Below are 6,310 nucleotides of genomic sequence, written 5' to 3'. Positions count from 1 at the left end.
AGAGTCACATGTTTTACCAACTGAGCCAGCCAGTGGCCCCTAAAACCTGTTAATTCACATTTTAGATCTGTAATGAGTCCCTTCTTCTCCATTTACTGTCTCAATACCTTGGTTCAGGCCCTACTAGATCCCAACTCACTTACCTGTAACAAACTTCTTAATTGGTCTTCCTGGCTCCTGTCTAACCTCCACCATGCTCACCCAGTAACTAGTACTTTTTTAAAGCAGAAATCTTACCATGTCACCCCCCTGAAAAACCCTCTAGGGATTTCTCATCAGCTATAGGATAAAGTCCACTTTCTTTGGTACACAGCTTTTTTTTTTTTTTTTTAAGATTTATTTATTCATGAGAGACACAGAAAGAGAGACAGAGACATAGGCAGAGGGAGAAGTAGGCTCCCTGTAGGGAGCCCGATGTGGGACTCGATCCCAGGATTCTGGGATCACACCTTGAGCAGAAGGCAGAAGTTCAACCACTGAGCCACCCAGGTGCCCCTAGTATACATAGCTTTTTGTGATTTGCCCCCACTTGTCTTGATTATCTCTTGCTGCTCAATGACTCATACTTCAATTTCTAGGGAAATCAAGTGGCTTATAGCTCCTTAAGCACATCACAGAAGAGAATTCTCAACAGATGCTTGTTAAATAAATGGATAAAACACCCTATGTAGCTGGGTTGACCATTTAACCTGCTCAGCTCAGGATGGTCCCTGTTCACACTGGGCATAGCAGCATAATTAATAATGCTCCTTTTCACCCTCAGATTTGTCTCACACCAATAAATTACACGGTCATCCCAATTGTTTTCTACCTCTAGTCTCCTCTACCAGATGATGAGCTCTTTGGGGGCAGAAATTTTGTTTGTCGATTTTATTTTTATAACCTCGCTTATGCATTCAACTAAGAGATTGCCACTGTTTAGATACTGAGGATATAATGTTGAATAAGACCAAAATGGTTCTTGCCCTCAGGAAGCTTACAATCCAACATAAAGAATTACCTAATGGGAAGAATAGCACCTAATACAACAAATGCTGCTGTGACTGAATGACTAAATGTGGATTAAGACTTAGAGGCTCCTAACAAACAGCCCTAGTCCGATGAATTACAGATACAGAAATAGTCATACCCATAGAACTCTAGATTGATCAAATCAATAATCATTTACTTAAAAGGGTTGCTAATTAAAATTTTGAAATACAAGCCACACATATACACATAAACATACATGACGTGTAGATGTTACCTTAATGTTACACATGAGAAAAAGAACCATGAAATAATAGCAAGAATGAGACTTTGAGGGCTCTGTGTTTTTTAAAGAGACAGTTTGTAATCCCATGTGGTTATTTGCTGAGTGGATTATCAGTATGTACCCTACCTCCCCCCCCCCCTTTTTTTTAGATGAGAAATCTGAGGTTTCAGAAACTGAGCCACAAACAAAGGAGTGATTTCTTAAACCAGGATTAGACTTTGGTTGGGCTTTGCTTTCAGAGCTAGGAGTACCTGCTATCCTAGATTTTTTAACCATGTTCCATGGGCAAATTGCAAAACCCTTTAAACTTCAGGTTCCTATTTTATATATAAAATAATGATAATATTATCTCCAGAATTAATCTAAGGGTTGAATGAGGTTATGTAAAGGCATTTAGTCCTGTAACCTGGCTCTTAGAAGGCTCTCGGGGAATGTTAGTTCTCCATCCATTTCCCCCTATTTATCTTTCTGTCCTTGGTGAATTAAAAAATGATATAAGATGATTTGGGGGGAAAAAGAACTGTAATACGGATACCAATAAAATTTTAAATTCTTGATTCTGGGTGCTAAGCTAGGCCTTCCCCACCATCTCTGAAAGTTGTAGTTTTACTTACATTCATCTGTTATCTTATTATTATAGGCAAAGACCCTGTGCAGCATTCCAGGAGCAAAGCAGTAGGTAAGATTTTTCTGGAAAAAAGACAAGAGTTTATGAGGGAGCCAGGATTTGGGGGTCATTTTGCTGCAGAGGGTGTCAGCCTCAAAGATGTACCCATTTACTCGTGATCACTTTGGGTTCCAAAAAGGAAGAAGAGCACCAAAGCATTCGTTGAGATTGGGGGGGGGGGGTGGCGGGGAAGGGATGGGGAAAATGTGAACAACAACAACAACAAAAAAAGCAAGAGCTCCCTTCGGTAACCCCAGTGTCCGGCGACCCCAAGACTTTGGAGCTCTTTGGTGAGGGCCAGCAGGTCTGTCTGTTCTCCAGGAGTGCCCTGGGTCTGGACTCCATTTCCCAGAGTCCCTTAGTGCCCTAATGTATTCAGTGCTCAGAGTGCCTGTATGTGTGTGAGTGTGAGAGAATGTGTGCGTGTGTGTGCGTGCGTGTGTGTGTGTGTGTGTCTCCGAGTCCCTGGGAGAGTGGAGGCTCATTCACTGATTAGAGCCAGCGCTGAGAGGCAGCACTGCTCCTTCTCTCACACCAACCGAGTCTCTTGATCTGTACATGCAATCCCAGGCAGCTCGCGACCACAAACCCGGGGCCGGCCGCCTGCTGCTGCCGCTGCCGCTGCCGCCGCCGCCGCCGCCGCTGCCTCCGCCGGCTCTGCGCACCCCGGACTTTTCATGCACCACACTCACCGCCTCCTTCCCTCCGTGTCCTGAAAAGTGCGACCGTTCTCCCAAGGAATTTCCACGGCAAGTACGGAGACCAGAAAGGGGTGTGGGTGTGTGCGCGTACCCAGAGGGGTGGGTGCGAGACCGGCGGGCTGCTCGGGAACCTCACTAACTTTCCGGGTCCGTTTCCTAGGGATTCGGGCGGCGCCTCCCGACAGGGGCGAGGGCTGGGACCCGGGCTGGCGCGTCTCTGATCGCCGCGACGGTGCCTCCCGGCATCGGTGCCCTGCGCGCTCCGTGCGCTCAAACTTTCCGTCTTGAGTTTTCCTTAATGCGTTTTATTTGGGGGGTGCGAGGGGGAGGGACCAGATGCGGGAATTGGACAAGCAGGGAGGGTGAGGGGACAGCCAGGGAAGGGAGCAGGACTTCTTTTCTCCATCTTCTAATAAGCCCCGTTCCCACTTTGTTGGGGGCGACGGGGAGAATGCCCGGTCGCCGCGCTCCCCCGCGTACCCCGCGGTGATTTCCGGCGGGGCCCGGCCGGGGCGGCGCACAGCGGGGAGCCCGAGGCGGCGGGCGGGAGGGCGGCGGGGAGACCCCGGGGCGGAGGGTCGCCGCCGCCCCCACGCCGCACGCGAGGCGCCCGGCGGGGTCCCCGCGCGCGGCTGGGAGCCTCCGGCCGCGGGGTGCTGGCTCACTTCTTCCCAGCGGGGGCGGGTGCGAAGGGCGTGGAGGGAGGGGGGGGAGTCGCGGCGCGCGGCGAGGAGGCAGGTGCTGGCACTGAGGTGCTCCGTTCTGAACGCAACCGGTAAACTCCCTGCTCCGCCCGGCGGACCGCCCGGCCCCGGAGCACAGGACCGCGGGGGGCCTCCCGGGATTTTCGGGGTCGGGACTCTGCGCCCCGCGCTCCTGCCGAGCGGGGCGGGAGGACCGCCGTGTAGACAGCGGCGCGTAGCTCTCGCCCTAGTTTTATTTTGATCTCAGACCTGCCTTCAACTGAGTAACAATTTCTCTTCCTCCGACTTGGGAACAAAACTTTTCAGCGAGCACGCAGGTCGCCGCAGTCCTGCGGCCGCCGCCGCGGTGCTCGTCCGCCCCCGCGGAGCGACCGGGTCGGCCCGGAGCCGGGCCCCGCCACCGCGCTCCCGAGCCCCGGGCCGGGCCCCCTCCCCAGCCCCGGGCTCTCAGGGCTCGGCCGGGGCGTTTCGCCTTTGTGCTTTGTAAGGGAAAGCCTTTTCTTCCAGGGCACCGCAAACTTGGGCGGAGCGCTTCCGTGTGGCCCCCCGGGCGAGGCCGCCCCCGCTGGGGAGGCCGTCTGAGGGGATGCCCGGGCCGCCCGTGGCTCCACGCGCCCCTCCGAGCGCTCGGGGCCCGGGGGGACCCCGGCCGGCGAGGGCGCGCGGGAGCCCCGAAGTGGCGGGGGCTCCGGCCGCCCGGAGGCGGAGGAAGAGCTCGCGCTTCCCGTTCGGAACGCGCCGCTCGTTTGGACCCCGGCCCCGGCCGCGGCTGCAGCGGAGGGCCGGGGCCCGGGCCCGGGGGCGGGGGCGGGGGCGCTCGGCGTGGGGTTCGGCGCTGCCCGGCGTGGCGTGGCGGGCCCGGGCGGCCGGGGTCCGTGGCCTGCGCCGCCTGCGCGCCCCGGGGCGGCCGAGGGGGAGGGCTGGGGCGCTCCCTGCCCGCCGATGCCCGCCGGTGCCCGCCGATGCCCGCCGGCCACGCCGCTCCTGCAGCCCCCGCTCCGGACCCGGCCCGAGGGGCAAAGGGGGAAGAAAGGAAAAATAAAGAGGCAAAAGGGCGGGCAGCGAGGAGGCGGCGGGTCGGCCCAGAGGGAGCAGAGCGGCCAGGGACGCCCGGCCTCCCCTTCTGCCCGTCGCGGGGGTTCTCGCCGAAAATGGAGAAGGAACCGCGGGGGGAAGGCAGGAAGAGCGTCGAGGAAGAGATGCGGGAGCCTTCCGTTCCCGTCCCTGCCGGCCCGCGGAAGCCCGGCCGAAGTGGCGTGAGTTCGCTCGCTGCGACCCGGGGCGAGGTGGGGGAAGGCCGCGGACAGGGCGGCGCCGGCCCGCTGCACTCCGACGGGGCCCGCCCGGGCGCCCCGCCGGCAGGACACACACCTGTTCTGCGAGCCGCGTCGTGGGCGGCGGCCGGGCCGCGGCGGCGCGACGGGCGGAGCCCGCCCGCCCTCGCCCCGGGGCCGCAGTCCCGGACCCCGGAGGGCTCGGGGGCTCCGCGCCGGCCCGCATCCGCGGGAGCGCCCGGTGGCTGCCCGGCGAGGCGGCGGCGCGCGGCGGGGAGACCCGGGTGACCCGCGGGGCGGGGTTGTGCGGGGGCACGAGGTCCTCGGACTTTGCCCGAAGGCATCCTCCCCCCCAGGCCGTGTCCCGCGGGCCCTGCCCTGCTGTGGACCTGGGCTCCGCGCCCTGCTCGGTTCTTCCCTGGCCGGCGCCCCGGTTCCCCAAAGTTCCAAGCAGCTTGTTTCGTGCGGAGGTTGTCGGGACCTAAAGTATTCTTTGTGCAGTGGCGGCCGAGAGCTGGAGGGAGAGGTCAGGCCGGGGAGCGGGGGGCCCGGCTCTACGTTGGCCCCAAGTTTTTGCAGGTCTCGCCTTCGCCTCTTCTTCCTCCGTTTTCCCTAAAAGAGTTGGTTTTCCCTGGTTGAGACTCCTACCGGCTGGATCTTGCACCTCTTAGCTGAGCTGGCAACCCCGCAGCCCCGCTCTCTTCTTCGACAGGCCGGGCCGATTCCGATTCGCACCCGTCGGCCAAGCCGGGCCTGGGGCCGGGTCCAAATCTGGGCCCGATACCCGGCCACGTCTGAATCGCAGGCGTTGGCCCCAGCCTTTGGAATAGTGTTAAGCTTATGCTTCCTGAGCTCTTGCATATGGTGGTAAAATTTCTGTTAGAGCGGTGTTTCCAAATACCCCCTGGGCGTTTGGTGTGCGGGAATTCTCTTCCAGCGAAGAAGTCTGTGAACTTAAAAAAAAAAAAAAAAAAAAAAAGGAAAAAAATTCTTTCCTGAGTTCTTCACCACCCCCCACTGCCCTGGCCCCATTTCCCATTGTTCTTTGCTTTTTAAGTTGCCTGTTAATTTTTTAAAAGTTTATTTATGCAAAGGAAAAATATCGTTTAATTTGTTCTATTATTTTAATTCCTGGCTTTTGGAAACGATTCAGAGACCACAAAAATGTCACCTGTTGTAATAAGCAGAGGGGTGTTGTGTGTGCGTTTTAATTGCCAGCAGAGTCGTAGTTTGGTGGGCGTTCAGAGCTAGGGCTCCGGGAAAGAGGCTTTGCAGCTTTTCTTTGTGGCAGTCATTTGCAAGTGGGTTTGGCTCCCAGCAGCCGCCGCAGCAGCGCCGCTTCCTTCCAAGCTGATCCCAGCGCGGGTCAGGAAGCCCAGACCCTGGACAGGGATGGTCCGAGGCTGGCCTGGGAGGATGCCCACTCTCCGGGACTTTCTTTCTGGCTTTCGGTTTTTCAATGCGAAAGTGGCGAGTTCGCGCCGCCGGAGAGCGCGGAGCGCTGCGCATCAGCCCAGCTTCAGACATTTTCACGTTCCCAAAGCCAGTTTCTTCGTTGCATTTGTCTTGGTTCTGGCATGTTTAACCACGCAATTAGTGATCTCCCCAATTATTCAGTTAGCTGGCGTTTTGTAATCACTTTAAACAAGGGTCGGTGTGCGATTTAACAAACAAAACTCCCACGCACGCAGACCCTGAACCAAGCCCAT

The 6,310-nt window shown here is 57.4% G+C and overlaps 1 protein-coding gene across 4 annotated transcripts in view; it reads left to right on the top strand.

Moving 5' to 3' along the window:
* Positions 1–2,514: 2,514 nt before the first annotated feature.
* RNF220 (ring finger protein 220) overlaps positions 2,515–6,310 on the top strand; it is a 234,461-nt gene continuing 230,665 nt past the window's right edge. For 2 of the 4 annotated variants that reach the window (XM_025420349.3, XM_025420343.3), the window contains exon 1: positions 2,515–2,671. The gene's annotated coding sequence lies outside the window, so the exon portion shown is untranslated. Of the gene's footprint in view, positions 2,672–3,348; positions 3,399–4,434; positions 4,584–6,310 lie in introns of those variants that run through there. The other 2 variants (XM_025420346.3, XM_025420348.3) reach the window with 2 other exon arrangements.

Source organism: Canis lupus, chromosome 15, assembly GCF_003254725.2.
Source record: "Canis lupus dingo isolate Sandy chromosome 15, ASM325472v2, whole genome shotgun sequence".
In the NCBI taxonomy this organism is placed as follows: Eukaryota; Metazoa; Chordata; class Mammalia; order Carnivora; family Canidae; genus Canis; species Canis lupus.
Note: the sequence above shows the minus strand (reverse complement) of the source record. Positions and strands in the feature narration are given on the sequence as shown.